Source organism: Capricornis sumatraensis, chromosome 18 (assembly GCF_032405125.1).
Source record: "Capricornis sumatraensis isolate serow.1 chromosome 18, serow.2, whole genome shotgun sequence".
In the NCBI taxonomy this organism is placed as follows: Eukaryota; Metazoa; Chordata; class Mammalia; order Artiodactyla; family Bovidae; genus Capricornis; species Capricornis sumatraensis.
In genome coordinates this window covers 9,026,867-9,049,342 of record NC_091086.1, presented here as the reverse complement: position 1 = coordinate 9,049,342, position 22,476 = coordinate 9,026,867, and positions in this window count along the sequence as shown.

Below are 22,476 nucleotides of genomic sequence, written 5' to 3'. Positions count from 1 at the left end.
GCAGGGGGCTCTGTCGTGTGCTTGAGCACGACAGCCGCAGGTGTAGAGAACCACGGTCCTGTCCGGGACTTTGGGGAGGGAGTCAACGCCTTTTTCAGGTCTAGTCCTCAGCTGGGCATGAAGTTAGGCTGGTGTCTCTGAAGGTCCCCCTGCAGCTGATTCCAGGCGCAGCCCTGGGGGTGAATCTGCGTCTGCTTCCACCAGACTGCATCTCTCTCATTCTCGGTTATTTCGTCAATAAAAGAGAGAATGCCCCTTTTGGGTGGTTGGGAGAGCTGAATGAGGGTTTGACACATACTGGGTGGTGAAAATGGAAGCTGTTCTTAGTAACAATAATAAGGAATGAATATTCAGAAACTTCCAGAGGAAATTATACCAACAATAATGTTAACTAGCATTTTTTGCTGCTTATTTATTCCATGCTGGACACAGAGCTAAAAAGTTTGCCTCATAAAAATTCAGTGAGCATTACTGAACCCACCTCATGGATAAGGAGAAGCAACTTAGGATAGAGGTTATATACATGGACTGGCTTCAAATACCCAACCGTATTATTCCCTAGCTGTGTGGCTTTGGACAAATAACCTTTCTGTGCCTCAATTTCCTCACTTGCAGCATAGGAACTAATTATAATATTTCCCATTTGGGGGTTGTTAGTATTAAATGAGTTATTGTATAATGTTCCTAGAAGAGTGACTTACACACAGTGAGTGCTGTATATTATGAAAAACTGAGGCTCTAAGAGGTCATTGGCCACGGTCAACCAGATAGTAAGTGAGGAACGGGACTTGAGCCCTGGGCTGTGTGATTCCAGAGCCTGACCTGTGATTCTTTAGCTGACTCAGTCACCGGAAGCCCCAGGGTCCAGGTAAGGAACAGTGTTGCATCCTAAGATGCCCAAGGTGTTCTCATGAAAGTCAGGCATCTGGGAGGAGGGCCACCTTGAATCTGTACCAACACCTGTAGCTTGCAGCCAGGGATCCCTGATGCAACTTCACACCCTCCGGGTTCTTACTAGAGACAATCCTTCCAAGGGGGAGTAACACCCCACTCCCTGGAGCTTCTTCCTTCTGGGCTTGGGGACATCTTAAGAGTCCCGTGAATCTAGCAAGTCTTGTTGGGATATTGTCTTATAGTTTGGTAAGATATTTTCTTTGGGGAAATTAGGTAAAGGGTACATAGGATCTATCTGTGTATTTCTTTACAACTGCATGAGAATCTACAATTCCCCCCAAATTTAAGTTTAATTTTTAAAAAAGAAAAAGAGTATCTCCATCATGAATCTCATTTATAGGGTTTTTTTTGCATATGGTTTTCATGCACCTGCATTTGGGACTGAAATACACCAAAATGGAGACTATCCCAACAGCCCCTACAGGGGAAAAAGCCACCACCCTCTAGCAAGAGGTACCTGGGGAGGCCCAGCCCTCACTGCCCCATGCATTATTAGCAATCAACTTTCTTTGCTTGAGACAAATGCCTTCTTCCTGTCAATGGAGTTCTGTAGCCTCCACAGCTTCCTGTCAATGGAGCCTACTTCTATCAAATCCTGTATCTGCCTACTGTTCGTGGAACTTCAAGCCCAAGATGAGCATGAACTAACGGGCATTTAAGCATGATGGAGTTAGACACGGAGGAAAAATGTTTCTGGAACAAGGGCGGCCTGGGAGCAGAGAGCCCTCGTTAGCTCTTTAAAAAATCACTCTACTAATAAAGTCTAGTGCTGGCGCTGTTTTTGCCTTTTCTCCCACGGGCCAGTGAGTCTCGCCTGGAGAGGTGTGCCTGGATCACTTGCCCAGAACTCGGATGGCTTGGTGCATGGAGATCAGTGGCAAGAGGACAGAGAGGGGCAGAGATGAAGCAGACACAGCGCCTGCCTCAAGGAGCTGATCATCCTGTTGCTTTCTCCCTCCTTTCCCACCGTTATCAAGGGCTTCCTTCTCCACAGCGAAGAACCTGATTTATGCAAATTCAAAATAATGCAATGAAAAATATTACTAAAACCTCAGTTTTGTGACTTCCTGAAATAAGGCTAGCCTCCCCCACCTCTGTCAACAATTCACCTAAAATTCCTCCTAATTTCAAAACCCCTTGGGTGTGCAGATTGTAGGCTGCGTTCACTCTATTGCTACTTGGCAGCCCAGGCTGGTGCAGAAGAATAGCCAATGTCTTTTGCATTTAGAGGAATTTGAATTGTATGCTTGCAAAGATACTGTTTGATCACAGTGCAGCTATCTTATACCTCATCAGCCACTGCCCTTTCATATGTAGGGAAAAGAGACCAAAGCAAAATCAGAAAGACATGAAGAAATTCACCATGGTCTAGGATAATGGTTCTTAAAAATATATATATATATTTTTTAATGTGGACCATTTGTTAAGTATTTTTCTGTTTTTTTAAAAAATATTTTTGGAATTGATAGACTTCAAATGCTGCTTCTAGAGAGGAGGCAAGGTATTTGAAGATGTGCAGCTGTATCCGTAACGTTAATATGAAGCAAATGTGACAAAATGCTAACACATTAGTTTTGAGGGGTGCTTTCTGAGGAGCATATGGGTGTTTTATATCATTTGTTCTATTTTTCTGTGTTCAAATGCTTTCTCTAAAATAAAAGAGTGAATGGAAACAAAAATATTGTTGGTTTTTTGGCCATGTGGCATGTGGGATCTTAGCTTCCCAACCAAGGATTGAACCCTCACCCCCTGCATTGGAAGGAGGAGTCTTAACCCCTGGACCACCAGGGAAATCCCTAGGGTAATGGGTCTCAAAGTGGAGGCCTGCAAGGTCAAAATTATTTTCATAATAATATTTACATACTGCCTGCTTTTTTCATTCTCAATCTCACCAACACGTGCGGAATTTTTCAGAGCTTATGTGTGTGACGTGTGATATCACAAAAGACTGAACACAGACATGAGAAACCTGTTGTCTATTAAGCCGAACACTAAAGCAGTTTGCAAAAAAGGAAAACAATGCACCCTTTCTCAATAATGTTTTGAAAATGCAACTGTTTCTCATAAAATATAATCTTTTGTTAACCTGGAATGGGTTTATCATTGTTTTAAAATAAATTCATTTAAATGAAACATTCTGAGTTTTCATTCCTAAAATGGTAAACACTGGTTAATATAACCCATATAAACCCAATCTCTTTTGGAGTTCTAAGTGTGTTTTTAGACTGTAAAAGGACTCTGCGACCAGAAAGCTTTGGCGCTGCTGACCTTGTGCGTCCAGAGACCTTCAGGGTCCTCTTGCTCTTCCCCACTGAGCCCTGCATGCATTCAGGGCCTCCTCTAAGTTTCATATGATCCCTGGTTGGAGCCAGGAGGAAAGCTTCACTTTTCCCCATCTCCCCTGGCTCCAGGGTCTCTCTTCCAGCAACGGATTTGTTCATGAATTATCTTCCTGTTCCTTAACCTTCATCATGTCGATTCAGACAGAATTCATCATCTTCCTAGATTTCCACAGCTCTCCCTTCCCACTCATATAAAGCACATGCTCATCAGACAACTTCCTTAAATGCTAAGGAGGATGGGGAAGAGATGTATATAATTGCAGAGCAATCAACTCCGGCTGAATGTTGGACAAAGTTTGCGCCTCCCTTCTCAGATACAGAGACTTCAACTTCCCATAATCTCCCTCATCCCACACCAACTGCCCTCCAGCTACACGAGCTAAAAACAGGGGCTTCTGTAGCCTCCACAGCTTTAAGACACGTTTTCTGTCTCCAGTCCCAGGGAGACGGTTGCCCTGAGCCTCGTCTGTCAATTCTGGAGCCCTTGCTCTTTGACACTCCTTTGTTTTCTTATATGCAAACATAAACTCATTTTCTCTGAAGGTCAGCAGTTCTTTAAAGACCATTTAACTTTCCCCACATTCCAGTCTGCTGCTTGAGCCCTCCCTATAATGTTTCTCTTGATCAACAACTTATGTCAACATCTTTGACACATAACTCACTGTATGGGGAGGCAGCTCCTTCTATTTCAGGATGTATTTAGCAAATTACTCCTGGGACTATAATCTATCATCTGCAATAATAAAAGCTAACATTTGTTGAGCACCTAGGCCAGGATCCAGGCTAAGCTTTAGTAAGTGTGGTTCATTTAACCCTAACAAGGGTTATTAACGCTAACAAGGCTGTTATTATCTCGACTTCATAGATGAGGCAATGGCAGTACAGAGATTTAACTTCCTGAAGGTCAAAAGTTAGCTAATAGCAGAGCTGGAATTCAAACCTGAACAGTATTTTTTCAGACTTACGCTCTAACCACTGTGCATCCTTCCCCTTGTTGTTGTTCAGTCACTAAGTCGTGTCCAGCTCTTTTCAACCCCATGGACTGTGGCACGCCAGGCTTCTCTGTCCCTCACCATCTCCTGGAGCTTGTTCAAATTCATGTCCGTTGAGTTGATGATGCCATCCAACCGTCTCATCCTCTGTCGTCCCCTTCTCCTCCAGCCTTCAATCTTTCCCAGCATCAGGGTCTTTTCTAATGAGTCAGTTTTTCACATCAGGTGGCCAAAGTATTGGAGCTACAGCTTCAGCATCAGTCCTTCCAATGAGTATTCAGGTTTCATTTCCTTTAGGATGGACTGGTTTGAATTCCTTGCTGTCCAAGGGACTCTCAAGAGTCTTCCCTAGCACCACAGTTTGAAAGCATCAATTCTTCAGTGCTCAGCCTCGTTTATGGTCCAACTCTCACATAGGTACAAGACTACTGGAAAAACCACAGCTTTGACTAAAGGGACCTTTGTCAACAAAGTGATGTCTCTGCTTTTTAAAACACTGTCTAGCTTTGTCATAGCTTTTCTTCCAAGGAGCAAATGCCCTGCCTCTTAGTCTCTGCCCGATGTCAAAAATGGAAAATTCTTGACAGGACTGATAGCTTGTTGGGTGCCTCTGTAAACCTTCCCACAGAGCCCAGGCTCTCAAATGGCTCCCTGGAGCCACATCTCTGAGGAGCTCACAGATGTGGAGTGACATGCAAGCATAAGCATCTGGAAGTGAAGTGAAGTGAAGTGAAGTCGCTCAGTCGTGTCTGACTCTTTGCGACCCCCTGGACTATAGCCTACCAGGGTCCTCAATCCATGGAACTCTCCAGGCAGGAATACTGGAGTGGATTGCCATTTCCTTCTCCAGGGGATCTTCCTGACCCAGGGATCGAACCTGGGTCTCCCACATTACAGGCAGACACTTTACCATCTGAGCCACCAGAGAAGCCCCAAGCATCTGGAAAAGCCCTGCAAAGATTCAGATGGAGAGCTGCCAACATGGACAGGCAGATGGCGTTAAGCTATGCTCTGCCTGATGCTGTGATAGCCCAGCCCACAGCCCATCAAACACCCGGCAGCAAGCCAGGCATGCTACAGCCACAGCAATCGGTGAACTGGTCACTGTATTAAAAAGCAGAGAGGAAGAGAGGCTGTGCTGACTTGTCTCATTCTTAGGACCTCACACTGCTCTTGGTTAACTCTGCTTTCTTCTCCAGGTGTTCCCAAACCACTGGTCCCATACTTCATTCCAGAATTTGTCCAGGAGTGGGTAGCATGCTTATTTATACAGAGCTTCAGAATTTTCTTTTGTGATCATCAATAAACATTGGGCCATGTGCTGCCCTCTTGGTATCTAATTTTTCTGTGACTCTGTCGGCCATGCACGTGGTATTCTTTGAAACATCTTGTGCACATGTGTCTTTAAACACTGTTTTGTATGCTCTCTGTTGGTTCTTTCCAACTCCCAGAACTGAAATAGTCTGAGTCACAAGCCAGGACCTCGTTGGTCTGGAGCAACCTGAGCCTCTGACTTCCTGTGAGCATCTTAGCCACACCAGTCCGTCACGCTGCAGGGAAGATGTGAAAACCAAACAGAAACTGGTGCCATTTGCCCCTCCATCGGGTCATGTACCCCAAGCAGACTCAGCTATTTTACTCTCTCTTTCAGAACATGTTTTAAAGCCTTTTTCTTATTCTTAAATTTTGGGGGAGGTAAGTTTCAGCTTAGTGTAACCTTATTCTTCTTGTTCTAAACTATGTGTTTTATTTATTTTTGGAAAGGGGGCCTGCAGGGAGGAATGTTCAGAAAGGTGAGAGTTCGAATCTAGATTGTCTGTGAATCTAGGCAGTTGAGACTCCATTTCCTCAACTGGAAAATGAGGGACTTCCCTGGTGGTCCAATGGTTAGGAATCTGCCTTCCAATGCAGGGGGCATGAGTTCAGTCCCTAGTTGGGGAACTAAGGTTCTACATGCTGCTAAGGTGCAGCCCCCTAAAGAAAGGAAAATGAGCATAGCATCCTTTGTCTGACAATTCAGTGCAACGCTGAATGTGAAGTGCTCAGCACAGCCCTTGGTATACAAAAGATGCTCAGCAAATATTCACTGTCCGTTTGAGCAAAGGTGTCTCCTTCCTCTGATGATATAGATTCTTCTCTGAGCTCGGAGAACTTCCCACTGCCCTCTTTTTCTCACAAGCAACTTCCCACCTTTCTTTCTTGTGAGCATCAAGGACCATTTTGCTTCTCCCTTTCACTCTGTTAACTGTGCTCTGTCTTAAAATTTTCTGCTATGGATAGTCTGTTTTGAACTTTCTTGAATCTACTTGTATAAACTCAGTTCCAGGGGAAAAGCAGTGCCTGGTTGAACCATCTAAGGGCCAAAGGACCAGTTTCCATGACAGCCTACTTCATGGCAGAACCACCAACATTGACAATATATCTGGCTGGAATAATCCTCCCAGAGTGAGGCAGGCAAATCCCTCGGCCCAGAAATCAGGCTTAATTGGAAATTAAATTGCATCTCCATGCCAACTGCAGGAAGCTTATATCCACAGCTAATTTATCAAGGTGATGCCTTATTTCTGAGAAGCACGTGGGAATAGGGTGGCTACATCAGCAAGGTTACAAGCTTGTATCTGATGACATGAGCTTTCTTTAAAGTGCAGATTGAACCCTTCCAATTCTTCATTTTGGGATTCCTGCCCTTACTGGCTGCCTCCTCTGTGCCAGGCACCGTGCCAGGACCTAGAGATGTTGATGCTGTGGGAACCCGCACTGAACGCTCACTGCTCTGAGCCAGGAGCAGAAGGATCCCCAGGCCACAGCGCTTCACTCAGTTATCCAGAGGTGAGTGTTAAGGAAGGTAGAGAGCATTGCAGATAACTTCATGGTTAAGAATCATTGTTTAACACTGAAACTAGTAGTCCACACTGGTCAGGGTGACCAGACTCTTCACTAACACCTTCACACCCATTTATTCCATTTATACAATTCTCCAGGAAATGGTAGTAAATAAACACATGATTTCATTATCACCACTTTAGTGATGAAGAAACTGGGACCGAGGAAGTACTTAACTTGCCTGAGGTCATTGTCACTCAGTTAACAGGTGGCAGAGCTGGGATTTATTTATTTAGGCTGTGCCCCACAGCGCATGGAATCTTAGTTCGTTGACCAGGAATTGAACCTGTGCCCCCTCCATTGGAAGCATGGACTCTTAGCCACTAGACCACCAGGGAAGCCCTAGAGCTGGGGTTTAAACTAGGGTCACTTCTGGGTAGAGCCAATGCCTTTAAACACTGTGTGATACTGCCCCTTTGTTTCCCCCGACTATGAGGTTTTTAAAATGTCCAACTATAGAAGAGCTTCCTTGGTGGCTCAGAAGGTAAAGAAACTTCCTGTAATGCAGGAGGCCTGGGTTTGATTCCTGGGTTGCGAAGATCCCCTGGAGAAAGGAATGGCAACTTGCTCTAGTCGCCTTGCCTGGAGAAACCATGGACAGAGGAACCTGGCAAACTATAGCCCATAGGGCGCAACTGAGTGACTGACATTATGGAAGAGCTGCAAAATTAGGATCTAGGAGGTGCATACCCCTCACCTTGGTTCACAAATCATTATCAATATTTTGCCATAGTTGCACTCCTTCTCTGTGGTTTTTTTTGTTTTTTGTGTTTTTTTTGACTCATTTGAGGGTAGTTTCAGGGATATAAAACACAAGTCTGGTTTGGAAACCAGGTGGGGATGAGTGTGGCTGGAGGAGAAGGTGTTTGTGTTGGAGGAGATATGAATATGAAGTGAGGTGAGACCACAGGGTACGGGCTTTGAGCTCCAGGCCCGGAAGTTCGGCCATGCTCTAATATGAAGAGGACAGGCAATGACATAATGCAATGAAGACATAGCTTTTACTGAAGCTATTGGGAAGAATTAAAAAATTAAAGACGTGTATTCGGTGAATGACATTTTATGGTCTGATTAAATATACATGCTTATTGAAGACAAAGCAGAGAATATAGTTCTTCTATCAAGAACTTTAAAAAATAACCATGTATCTCAGCTAAAACCCAGGATTTCTGTTTGTGTCTTTTCTGTTTTACTTTTTCTGTCCATTTATCTATTCACAGTTTGGAGTCTCATTGTACATATAGTCTTATAATCTGATTTTTCTCCTGATATTATGTCAATAGCATTTCTGCTTGTTATTAAGTAGTCCTCAAAATAATTTTTCAAAGCTTTAATATTATTGCACCAGATGGATGAATCAAGTTTCATTTAACCCACTATTTTTTGACAAGTTGAGATCATCTCCAATTTTTCACTACTGTAATGCAGTACCCTGAGGCACACCCCTGAATAAAAGTCTTTGTGTACATCTCTGATGATTTGCTTCGAGTAAATTTCCAGAAGTAGGGCTCCTGGGTTAAATGAACTGTCTCTTTGTCTGCCCTGGTGTGGAGGAGACAGGAGGGGAGAATCGAGAAGAAATCCGGCCTGCCAGCTGCATCAAAGCAGTGAGACATGATGAGAGCTTGGACTCTGGGGACAGTGCTGAGAATGGAGACAGTGGTAGACCAGAGAACCACAGGGAAGATAATCAATGGGACTCAGGGAGCAAGATAACTGAAGGTGCAAACTGGAGATGTGAGAGCTGGACTATAAATAAGGCTGAGTGCAGAAGAATTGATGCTTTTGAACTGTGGTGTTGGAGAAGACTCTTGAGAGTCCCTTGGACTGCAAGGAGATCGAACCAGTCAATCCTGAAGGAAATCAGTCCTGAGTATTCATTGGAAGGACTGATGCCAATACTTTGGCCACCTAATGGGAAGAACTGACTCATTTAAAAGACTGTGATGCTGGGAAAGATTGAGGGCAGGAGGAGAAGGGGATAACAGAGGATGAAACGGTTGGATGGCATCACTGACTCAATGGACATGAGTTTGAGCTAACTTGGGGAGATGGTGAAGGACAGGGAAGCCTGGCGTGCTGCAGTCCGTGGGGTCACAGACACAGATGAGCTACTGAACAACCGCACACTGAGGACATGTATGGAGAAACAGTGAAGTCAGTAGCGAGACGTTTGCTTGGCTTTCACGAGTGTTGACTAGAGGCCACAGGAAGACACGCAAGCAGAAAGACTTGTGATCTAGCCTCCCTTCCTTTCTTCCTTTCTCCATTCCATTGAATTAGGATCACTGGCACCTTGCTAAGGAGTAAATGTGGGTAGAAAAATGGACGTGAGAAGACAGAATGCAGAAGCAAAGGCTTTAATGGGCATGCAGGGCAGAGACCACCAGGAAAGGAAAGCAGACTCAGAGGCCTAGGTTCCAGAGCCAGCTTTGCTTCCCACTGCTTTGCCCCTTCCAGGCAGAGCATCTCACCTGCCTGGTGGTCTGCTCACTTTCTCTGGCCCAGGTGCTGGGAAAGCAGCTACAGCCTGGACAGCCCCTGCCCTTGAGGAGCTGGACTGTCAGTGAACGAACCAGGGCAGAGACAAAGGAATAAACGTGTGACGGAATTGCAGGAAAGGGAGAAAGCCTCAGAGGGTAGAATGTGCCATTGTGTGTAGAGGGAGGTGAGGACCTTAGGCAGGAAGGGGTTTGAATGGAGTGCGGGAGACAGGCCCAGGAGAGCTGGTAAGCGTGTCCAGATAGAGGGCAGAGTGACTGCCAGGACCCGGGGGCTAGGACCTGGTGTTCCAACAAGAACAGCATGGCCCGGTGGTGGGAGGAGAATTTCAGCAGAGTTTAGGAGGCCAGAAATGCAGGGACAGATCATGCAAAGGCCGTAGGGATTTCCCTCGTGGCCCAGTGGTTGAGAATCTGCCTCGCGACGCAGGGGACGAGGGCTCGATCTCTGGTCAGGCGCAAGCTGCTGGGTAGCTGGGTCTGCATCCCGCAGCTACGGAGCCTGTGAGCCTCAACGCAGACCCTGCCTGCTGCAGCTTGTTAGGATCAAACAGACGCCATGACAGGCTTCAGGGGGCCAAGGTAGGCCTAAGTCTCCTTCACAGAGGGGCTGAGTTACTGCCAAGGAGGAGCTGAGATCATCCTCTGCCGGCGCCAGGACTCGACCAATCAGTGTACTCCCTGTAGCCTGGTTCAGGCTTATCAGGACGAGGATGAAAACCCCCTGAGGAAGCCCGCGCACGCGAAAATCTAGCCAATTAGTAGATGCTAAAGAATCCTTGCAACCAATCCGCCCCTGCCAATTCCCTGTCTTTGTCTTAACCCTATAAATACTGCTGTAATTCAGGGCTCGGGGCCCTTGTTCCACTCCACTGCGTTGGATGAAACTTGGGCCCTGGCTCGAGCTAGCAATAAATTCCCTTTTTGCGTTTGCATTGCTGTGGATGTCTTGTTCTCTCAGTTCTGGGGATTGGGACCTTGGGCATAACACAGCTAAGGTCTGCCGCACTCAAATAAATAAATAAATACAAATAAAGTCAACTCTTTATTAAAAAAAAAAAAGAAGGCTATAGACCACAGAAGAAAGTCTGCATTTGACTCTGAACCTGGCAAGAAATCACTGGAGGCAGAGTTGTGAGGAAGCGGATTATGTATTCTAAAAATATGGGAATGGATGAAGAACGATGGTTGAATGGATAAAAAAAATTATGATTAATCCCTCCTCTGGAGTATTATTCAGCCTTAAAAAGGAATGGAATTCTGACACATTCTACATGGATAAACCTTGAAAACATTATGCTAAGTGAAATAAGCCAAGTACAAAAGGGCAAATACTGTGTGACCCCACTTACATGAGGGACCGACAATAACCACATTCATAGAGGAAGTAAAGTGGTGGCCAGGAGCTGGTGGAGGAGGCGATGGGGCATCATTGTTGAATGGAGACAGAGCTTCAGTGTGGGAAGCTGGAAAGTTCTGTAACTACGTGGTGATGACGGTTGTACAACAATGTGAAATATAATTGATGCCACTGAATTGTACACCTCAAAATGGTAAAATTTATGCTACATATATTTATGACAATTAAAAAAGGTGGGAAAGAATGCTATGTAAAAAATTGTCTGTGGGGCATATTAATTTCCTAGGGCTGCCTTAACAAAATACCACAGACTAGGCAACTTAAGCAATAGGAATATTTTTCTTCATGGCTCTGGATGCTGGAAGTCCAAGCTCAAGGTGCTGGCAGAGTTGGTTTCTGGTGAGGCTCTCTCCTCTGCTTGCAGATGGCTGCTGTGTTCTTCTCGCCATGTCTCCACATGGCCTTTTCGCTGTGCGTGTCTCATCTTATAAGGACACTGGTCTCATCAGATCAGGGCCCCACCTCATTTAATCTGAAATACTTTTTTTAAGTTTTATCTCAAAATATAGTAAGTCCCCTGGGTACTAACGAGTTCCTTGTTGAAAGTGTGTCTGTAAGCCCAATTTGTTTGTAAGTTCAACAAAGTTACCCTAGGTATCCAACTAACACAATTGACTATATGGTACTTTTCCGTAATAGGTTTATAATGCTTTTCACATCAATAATATTTTAAAAACGAACACAAAAAATAAAGAAAGCGTTTTAAATCTTAAGTCGCTAAGTCGTGTCCAGCTTTTGTGATACCATGGACTGTAGCCCGCCAGACTCCTCTGTCCCTGGGATTTTCCAGGCAAGACTACTGGAGTGGGTGGCCATTTCCTTCTCCAATTTCAAACCTTATAGTACAGTCTCTTGAAAAGCACAGCAGTACAGTGCAACCGCTGGTGCTTCTTAGCAGTAGCAGCTCCATCGCCACGGCTTTTACACTTGCTTCTGAACGTCCTGGGCTTGAGATAAAGATACTGTATTACTGTACTCTGTACAATATTGTCCAGTAACGGGCACAAAGGCACAGCCACTTGCATAGGATGCACACCTGTGCCAACCGTGACACAGGACTCAACTTACATGACCGGGCATGCGGACGCACGTTCGCATCTTTGAAAGCTGGCAACTTGAAGGCTGCTATGCAGGGGACTTACTGTATAGTCTGAATGCTGTTAGGGCCTCAGCACGTGAACGGGGGTGGGGAGCATGAAACCGTCCATAATGGAGGACGTCAGTGCTGAGGGATTTGAGGCAGAGCGTGCTTCTTTAGTACTGCATGGGGGCTTCAGAGTCATAGCTCTGGCTTTGTCATCTTGGGCAAAGTAATCAACCTTTCCCAGCCTCAGGGTGGGAATAACAAAAGTAGGTAACTCATAGTGCCAGGCTGGATTGACTGGAGGGATCCTTGTAAAACCTTAGCAAACAAATAGCATACAATGACTGGACAGCGGCCATTATTATCCCTCATATGGGGCCTGTTGGGTTTGGCAGGACAGGCTGCTGCTTTTAGAGTGGTGAGGCCAGGACAGGGTTAATCAGTGCAAAGACGGCAGGAGGGTGCTGCAGTTCAACACGCCCGGTGGCTGTGGTTTAGGAGTATCCCCGCTCCAAGGCACAGCCGGTTCCCAGCTGATGTTTTCCGATAGCGAGCTGCAAGCCTGGGCTTGGCTTTGCCTGCCAAGCACAGATGGTTTGAAAAATGCCACCCCAACTGGCCCAAGGTTAATCAAAAGATTACAGAAAGAAAATTGGGTAGGCTAACCCCCGCCTCTCAGACACAAGCCTCTGAATCGCAGCTCCCTTTCTGACTCCTGCTCCATTTCTGCCTCTGCTTCTAAACCACCTCATTCCAGCAAGAAATGAAAACGGGCTGGGCTGGAATTACAATGGGAATGCTTGCTGTGTGGTATTTCTTTGCTTCCCCCTCTGTGCAGTCTCAGCTATTGGGCTCGTTCTCCCATATGTTTTGTGGTGGGCTGGGGAAGGGGAATCTGCGCGTGAGGATTTGGGGTGTAGTGGAGGGGAGGGGTGAGTCACAGATCTCAGGGGAATTCTCCAGACTGGTGCTGCTTCGGTCAGAATGGAGGCCTTCAAACATTTTGTCACCTCTTTGTTAAGCTGGGCAAGAACCAGTTTTGTCTTTATTACTTTCCTACACCAGATCTGAGTTTCAGAAATGAAGGGAGTGTCATGTAGGGAGTAAAACCGGAACTTGGAGGCAGACAGCCTGATTTCTAAGTCTGGCTGTGTTCCAAGCTGGCTGTGTGACCTGGAGCCAGACACTTCCGCTCCTGAAGCCCAGAACTTCTCAGCCGTAAAGAGGGTTAGTGGGAGCTCTCCACCTCCTAGGGTTCTTGTGTGTATTCAGTGAAACTGTGTGCAGTGCTCACAGCGATGTCAGACATAGAGCAGATGCCAGGCACAGGGTTACAAGGGTTGCTATGAAATCTTAAAATTCTATAACTGGAAGGGACCTTTAAAACCAGCCACTCCCTCATTTTAGTGATGACAACACTGAGGCCCAGAAGAGGGAAGGATCTGGAATCAAACCCAAGCTCCCAATCAGCTGCTCTTTGTAGCTCTAAGACCACAAAATGGAACTTCATGGCTTTAGGAAGACAGCACCACGGTTGGCTTTGCATTCATGGCCCTCCTGCCATCATCCCAACAGGAAGAAGGCTTTCTCGTGGAGCGTACAGGGAGGGCGTTGATGGCAGTGATAGACATCTTCACTGGTGTCTTTTCCTGGAGTCCTGGCTTCCATTGCATCCAGCTGGCCTGGGGAGCCTGTGTGACCTCCCCTCTGTGCATCTGGCCAGCCTCCATGGACGGGCAGCAAGGGCAATCCCACAGAGCATGCGAGAACTGGGGTGGAAGGGTGGCCAGGCCCTTGGTCTTGCTTGCACTGACCCTTCACCTCAAGGTCACTGTGGCTGGTGACTTCAATCAACCTCCTGCACAGAAATTCAGAACAGGAAGATGGGGCATGGGAGGCCCCCAAACTAGCCTAATAAAGCCCAGGCCTCAGGAAAGGACTCCAGTCACACTTTTCTGAGTGTTGCTGGGCAGGGAAAGCAGTCGGTCATCATTTATTCAACATCCATCACAGCTCAAGGCATCACCAATAAGGCCCATGCAGCGACTGTGCCTGCTCTCAGAGGGACAAGGGGATGGTCAATACAAACATAAAACCACCGAATAAAAAGGATAATTTCAGCTGTGGACAAATTCTTGTTTACAAAGATGTAATTGAGAGCGGCTGAGGGTGGAGGTGGCAGCTTTGGAGAAGTGTGTCTGGAGAAGAGCCTGCAGAAGACTTGCAGGGCTTGTTTCTTTGGCCTCTGCCTCCTTCCTGCCAGCTCAGAGTCCAGGGTGTAGCCCCAGGAGAGGAAAAGAAGGGTGGGGATGTGACTTCTCATGGGCAGCGGGTCCGTGCTTTGTACTGGGTGCGCACAGGCGCCCTCTCCTTGCAACCCCACGAGGAGAGAGAGACTGGCCCCATTTTTCACGGGAGGACACAGACTCAAGGTGGGACGTGGCTTGCCCTGGGCTGCCCTGCCAGGCAGTGGCAGGACTCGAAGCCGGGGCTGCCTGGCTCCAGAGCTGTGCGTCCCCTGCGTCTTCCTGCCTTCTGTGGCTGCTTCGCCCGACCACATCTGTTCTCACAAATCAACAGTTCTCTGGGACGTGGGACTTGAAGTCTGGTGGGAGAGGTAATCCAGGGAAGATTCTGCCGCCTGAGCAGAATGGGGAAAGTGAGGGTCACACTGGCATGGCCAGGGACTGCCGGACCTCCCAACACTAAGACCTGATTTGAGCCACTGTGTCTTTGCGCTGCAGCCTCACACCTGCCAGAGGGGCCCACTTCCAGCTACTTTTAATTTGAAGCAAACTAGGTGCTCCCCCGTGGTCTTCAAGTTAATAGGATGTCTGCGCAGCTGGGCTGGGATAAGCAGCCTTGAACAAATCCGTCCTGCCTGGTATCGGTGTCATCTGGACCAGAGGCCCGGGGGCCCCAAGAGGGACAGCCTGGGCAAGGGGAGGAGGTCCCACCCTCCCCTCTCCTCTGCTGTGGGCCTAAGGGGACCCCTGAGTCCCAACCCCTGTGGAGAGCGCCTGGCCAGCAAAATGAATCAGGGAGTGATGCGTCTGCCACAGAGGGACAAGGATAAGAGACCTGGAGGCTGGGATGAGGGCTGCTGCACAGGGGAGAGCCAGAGCAAGCACACTGCCCACCCTGGCAGGCTCTGGCTTGGGACTGAGGAGGCAGGAGTGGACCGGAATGATGGAACTTTCTGCTGATGGCAAGGTACAAATGCTCAGAGGTTGCCAGCTGCAACCAGGAAAGAGGGTGTGCTCACATGGACTCTGCTAACCTGCATGGCTGGGACAGCAGGCTAGCTAGGACTGGGGGTGGTGGGGACCTTAATGTTCCCAGCTAAGATGCGTGCACACAAGTTGAGCTTCTCAGGAGGCAGGTGGTGTCCTCCTTTTGACAGAGGGCATTGCCACATCTCACAGGTTCCAAGATCCCCAGAGTCAAGGTCATTGCTTTCCTCAATAATTCTAGTAAAGAGTGGATGTCTCTCTTCTGGTCTGTCTGATGACCTAGAACTTGTGTATTTCTCCATGACCTGTGTATTTCTCCTGACTTGTGTATTTCAGGCATGACCATGTCTCACACTTGCCCTCTGAGAATGGAGAGTGGTGAGGGAGGGCCCCTCATGGGTGCAGAGTTGGCTCACCACTCAGTAGGTGCCCAGACCCCAGAGATGATGATAGGGAGGCCAGGTGGGCACACGTGCATCTGTCTCTTGGCCTGTGGGGGTGTTCCCTTTACCCATCAGTGTTCCTTAATCCAGGCCATGCCACATTATGGAATTTGCCCCAACTCCTTGCAAGACAGGTGGCTGTCCTGAGTTGATCCAGCAGGTACAATCATTTCCGACAAACACACCTACAACATTAATGAGAAGAGGGGGAACTCTCCTGGTCACAAGGTGGGGAGCAATGCCTGCAGGGGCGTCTTCCTCAGCCCTGGGGACAGGGAAGCACCTGGTCTTGACTCCACTAGAACCCAGCTTCTAATTCCAGCCCTGCTACTCATTGCCAGCTAGGCCACCTGGCTTAGCTAAAGGTCAGTCTCCTTAAAATTGTAAAGATGGTTTGAAATGATTGCAAGGCCTACTTCCAGGGTCAGGAGGGACTTGCTCTCAACTCCCTCCAAGTGCAGAGTCACCCCCTTCCCTGCAAGCTGCCAGCCTGTGACTTGTATTATCCTTGTTAAATGAGAAAACAGCCTTTCGTGGTTGATATCGCTATCATCTCCAATGAACAAGGAGGGACTTTGGTTTGGGGAGGTTTTGCAACTCACCCAAACTCACACAGCTGGTGGACCGCAGGGTTGGGACTCCAGCCCAGCCTGCCTGAGGGCAGAGTCCTCCCCAACTTCAAGGTCAGTTTCTTGAGGCTCATGAACAGCAGCGAAGAGACAGCAAGAGGCACAGCTTGTCTCTCCAGTGGGTCTGAAGCTGAGCTCCTGCGGTGCAGACAGAAGTGACCTGGGCCGGGGCAGGAGGGGGAGTTGGGGCTCCAGGTCAAAGTCCTTGGGATAAATCTGACAAGATCAGCACCGCCCCGCCTTTGACCCTGCAGCCACGCGGGTGGTCAGGACAGCTGAAGCTCTCCTGCATTGGATTCCTACCTCCTGCTTTGCTTTGCCTTTGCCATCTGCGTCTGGGGTGACAAATGGGTTCCCCAAATGCAGAAGGAAATGGGCCTAAACCTCCTCAGCCAGAGGGGAGCCTGCATGACCTCTAGCTTCTGTCTCCGAGTCCTGGAGTCTCTGAGCCAGACCTGAGGGCCCGGCTGCACGGGAAGAAGAGGACGCAGGTCCCCCCGGGGGCTGGAGCTCTGGGACTCCTGGCAGGGAGCTGGGGTTCTGCTAAGTTCTTCCTTAGAGCAGGGGAGGGCCTGGCTCTGGGAGGCACACTCCTGGCTCCTGATCAGGGAGTCAGGTGTAAGAAATGTCAGTTTCAGCCCTGGGTAGGCCATAGGAGAGAAAGCTCAGGAGAAGGGAAGTAGCAGAAGTTGCTCTCAGAGTCTGTGTCAGGGGCTCAAGAAACAAGCAGGAAGTGAGACATCCCTGCCCTCAGATGCTCGCAGCCCTGAGAGTACCAGTTAACCACTGCGGGAGCACCACGGAACATTTCCGGGAGATCCGTTGTGCAGGAAGCTTTAGGCAGACAATCTTGTGTAATCTTATGAGGAGGACACTTATGATTCCGCTTCAGAGTAGGTAACTGAGGCTAGAGAGAGGGACGAGGCTCCCCAGCAGAAAGCCCAAGATGTACTAGTCTGGCATCAAATTGCCTTTTCCACTGCATAATCGGCTTTCAAACATTTTTTTTAAAGTAAGAAACTCGTGTGTTAAATATCAATAAAATGCAGTATGTAAAGCAAATCAAAGTAGAGCCGGAGGGGCAGGAGTGAAGGTGCCAGACGCTTTCTCATCCCCACAACTCACACACATCCGCTGCTCTGTTGACAATTGAAACGCCCTTCCCAAGACACAAAGCAGCTCAGGCAAGGTTCTGAGTGATTTGTCTGGCTGGAGGCTTACCCTCTGGCCATAGACTGAGCACCTCCAGGACAGATGTGTGCGCGGTGCTTCCTAGAAACTCAAGCTACTCCAAGCATCACCTCAGGGTGCCGTGTAGCCCTGCTTCACTCATTCAGCCCTACTGGTGGTGCACCCACTCTGGGCCAGGCACTGGATGCCTAACTCTGGCCACAGTGGTGGGTAAAAATGCACCTGGCCCCTGCCCTCATAGAGCTTAAGTGAGGAAGACAGCCTTTAGCTAAGGTGTTCCTAAAAGAAAAGACAGATCACATATTGTGATCAAAGCTATGAAGGAAAGGATCGAAGTCAAGGAGGAGGACCTGATCTGTTCACATCTGGAAAGGGCGCCCATGAGAAATCTAGGCCACCAGCCACTGAGACCGCTGGGACAGGGGAGGGCTGGCATCGGAGGGAGGTGACCAGGACATGGGCATTCGTGGGCCCTCCCTGTTCCCCAATTATTCCCAAGGCAGGCAGAAATGGTAAGCTGCTCCCAGGACCAGCTGGAGGTCCCTGGGAGTCTTGACATTCCTCAGTCACCAAAGGAGCAAAGAGAAATTCTTCTAAAGATTGGATTATCGCAAATCTAGGGCTCAGTGTGACGAACAATGAATGAGTGAAATCACAACGAAAATCAGAAACCATGAAGCAAATGTCACGTGTCCACATGGGCTCGACTCTAAATTCACCTAAGGCTGGTCTGTACATTAAAAAGACCTTTCTCCACTCCCCTGCTCTAGGCTGGGCCCTGCTTTCTTGGTTGTTTATTTTTAAAATATTTACCGAACACCTGGGGTGGGCAGAACGCTGGTTTCCCAGCATGTGCCTGGCGCAGAGCCAGGGCTGTGTAACCACTCAGGGCTCTCTGCAGAGCCAGGGGCAGTGTGCCGTCCTGGTGCCCGCCACGTCACCTCGCACAGGGGTCTGCACAAACTCAGCACCGAGGCGGGTCCAGGGAAATGCAGGCGGCCACTCGGTCCCCAGCGCAGGTCCCGTGGAGCCCTTTCTGTGCCACGTAGATCTCAGTCTCTGGGATTCTGCGTGGAGAGAGGGGGCCATCCTGACCCACCGGCTGGCTGCTCTGCAGAGGCTGAGGCTTCAGTGAGCTCCCTCTGCCAGCGCCAGCCTCACTCTGCTGCCCAGCCCCGGTGCACCTTCTGGACTCGGCTGAGATGCTGCCTTTGGAGGAGCTCCCCACTTGCCCAGTGTCTCTTCTCTGACGGCTCCCTCCGTCTCAGCACCAGCGAGGCAGCCCCATGGTGTCTGCGCCTTGTGTCTGTGTCTTTGGTCTGTGTCCCCACCGGTGTGCATGTTTCTTGACAAAGGGCCTGAGTCTTATTCATCCACGTGTCCAATGTCTAATGAGTGTGGCGCAGAACAGGTGCTCAATAAATAAGTGTTAAATGAATGACTGTAGGTAAATATGCAGATGGAAGTATCTTCATGCTCATTTATTCAAATGGCCATCCACCCTCTGTCTTCTATATACACACTTTTGCACACCCTCTCTCTCCCTGACGGGCCTCACCTGCTCACACCTGCCCCTGCTTGCTGAGTTAAGTCCTTCTGAGATCTCTCCCTGCTCTGATGCTGCCCGGAGTATACAGACCCACCCGAATTCGGATACATGAAAGAATTTGTGAGCCTGGACGGGCAGAGGGGATGGTCTGGGTGGCCTCTGCAGCCCCATGCCCATCTCTGTCCTTGGCGGCTCCTTCATGTGGGGTCACTGCAACATGCCCCATAAAGCAAGCCCATGTCTCAGCTTCCCTGGATCCTTGCAACAAGGTTGGGAGGTAGATGGGTTAGGTTCACTTTACAGATGAGGAAACTGAGGCTCAGAGAGGCTGTGGCTTGCGTAAGGAGCAAAGCTGGAGTTGAGACCTAGGCTGCCTAAGTCCAGACCAAAGCTCTTTCCATCATGTTCTGGGAAGCAGAGACTGGGATAGGACGCTGCACACCACCCGTTACCCCCGAGAGCCAGAATCGCTGACATGAGAAGAAAGCGCTCCATTTGTGTCAGAGAACCGAGTGGGGCTGCACTGCGTGGTCCTCTAAGCCCTCTGCTCTCTCCCCTCACCCCAGTCCATCCTGCTTGGAGCCCCTAGGAATTCTGCTCGGCAGCTGACTCTCAGTTTTGAGTTTTCATTCCGCCTGGGGTTCCAGGAGGGGCAGTAGCCTGTTTCACAAGTGCAGTGGGGGACAGAACAGGGGCAATGAAAGGAGCAGAGAAAAGAAACAAGCAGGATCTCACCGTCCCTCCTTCTATACCCGCCTTACCCTGTCACCAGGCTAGACCTGCCGGGCAGCCTTGAGCCCGGTCACGAGAGAGGCTCACACACAGCCTTTATCGTCTCTCACTGTCGTTTTCAAAACCCCCATCACAGCCTGTGGGCCTCGCTCCTTCTCCAAATACCCTGCCTGCTGCTTCCCCCAAGACTCTTTTCTTCTGAACGAAGGGCATGAATATTTAAAGACATTTTTTCAGCCAGTGCAGTCACATCACGCTGCTGCTCTCTCTTCAAATTTTATCTTCAGAAAGTTTGCCAGAGTCTCTCTGAGTGCCTCACACTCCCTGGTACAGAGTGCAACAAGGGGCCCCAGACACAGGGATGCCCCAGAGAAGTTAGCCACCCCTCTGTGTCCTGAGGCTGAATGGCACAGACGGAGCCCTAATTCTGGTCCACAAGCACCCTTTGTGGGCTACCTGGGCAGTCAGACCTGAAAACTCCCTGCCACCCCAGTTCTTGGGGCATGGGCTTAGGTAGGAGACACAGAAGGACAAGGGATCCCAAACCACAAAGAAATGATGAACAAAACCCCAGAAATGCAAGACCCTGGAACCCAAGAGGAGAAAGGTCTGGGCACATCAGACCCAGAGCTAATATAGATCCTGTATTCACCAGCGCACCATGGATCCCAGCCTCGCAGCCGCTCCTGCTGGCTCCCTCCAGCGTCTCTGATCTGCAGAATTACTCACAGCCCACCGCATCAAATCTCTCTTTTATCAACAAGACACCACTCTCCTCTGTGGATAACTTCTTGGAACTCTAGTCATTCTAAGCCATTTCCAGTGCTCTGGGAAGGGTTCTGTCCCTCTGCCCGCCTGTAACCAATCAGCCACACACCACCAAATCCATTTCCAAAGTTCCGGGCAATTACAGCCGCTGAGCTCCCTGGCCTGGTGCCGGGCTGCTCAGAGCCAGGACCCAGGTTGTCAGCAACCCCGAAACCCAGCCACCAGTTTCTCCTCCAGCTTCCTTGGAGACCCAGGTGCACCGAAATGCCATGCTTACTGCGCCGAGGCACTCGGACCGGCCAGACCACACCAAGATAGAAAAGGCAGGTCAAGGCCAGGCTCCCTACCTTTGCTGAGGGTCCCCGTGATGAGCTTAAAGATGGTCTGGGCAAATTTCACGAACCCAAGCTTGCATCTTTTGGAGCAGCCGCTCATGGTGGCAGAGGAAAGGCAGGTTGTGTTGTCAGCGCCCAGAAGGGAGGCACCCACCTTGCGTGCCCTGGAACTTGGAGCCTGCCTGCTCGGATCCTGAGAGATGGATGCACCCCAGAGACTCCAGGAACAGCACAGCTGCCTCTGCAGTGAGTCCAGCTTCTGCATCCAGAGAGCCCACAGGGCACGGTGTCTGTTCCCTTCCTTCCTCCCCCTCAAGCCCCTCCCGCTGTTCCCCAAGTCCTCGACACGGGAGGACCTCCAGATGCCAGGCTGGGCCAGCACCGCCAGGGCAGAGGGCGCTGCGAGGGGATGGAGGAGGAGAGGGAAGCTGAGCAGAGAAGGGAGGGAGGAGCTGGAGCTCTCCCAGGCTTTGCTGACTGTCTTTCTTACATGCCAGTGGTAATGTAGCAATTAATACCCAAGTCAGAAGGGAGGGGACTGCGACGCAAAAACGCTCCGCTCCACAGCCTCCCGGCTCGCTCTCCCGCTCTTTCCTTCCTGGTTAATCTAATAGATCAATTCTCTGAGCTGTGCCTGACTGGGACCTGGGAAGACTCCCCCCAGAGTGGGAGATCGCTGCTTAGCACTCAGTGGAAAGTTTGCAGGCAGCCTCTGAGTGGCCTGGTTTGCATCACGGAGAAGTCGGGCCAAGCGGGGAGTCCCACGGGAGCTGAGCTTCGTGGCTTCGTGGCACCAGCAGCGGGGCTGCCAGACTCTGCAACTCGGAGAGTCATGCCCTTGCTGCCTCCTGGCTCCAGGTGCCTTTTCACCGACACCCCAACACACGCCCCCTCAAAGTCTGCCGTTCAGCTCCAGCTCCCACCCCTGCAGAGCAGGCAAGAGTCTCCTCTCTCATCAGGGCAGCAGAGCAGTGCAAATAGGGCATTTCTGGATGAAGACAGTGTTCCTCAGAGATGCATAGAGGAATGACTGAAATTCAAACAATTTGACTACAGCACAATACTCTTAGAAGTAAAACTACAAGGTAGTCGGCAAACGTGAACTCCAACTACGGCTTAACAAAAAGTCCGCTGCCGTCCAGTACCATAGATTGTGTGGACTGGACAGAACGTGAGGGGACATCTCATCCCATGCTCTAGATGTGGCCTGAGCCTTCCCCATGACACCCCCACTTTACTTTCCTTGGTTATTTAAGGGTTCCTATGGGCCACCACCATGGGTACCACCCATCAATGTGCTGTGGTTTCATTTGAATAAGTAAATAAGTGAAGTCACTTAGTCCTGTCCGATTCTTTGCGACCCCATGGACTGTAGCCTACCAGGCTCTTCTGTTCATGGGATTTTCCAGGCAATAGTACT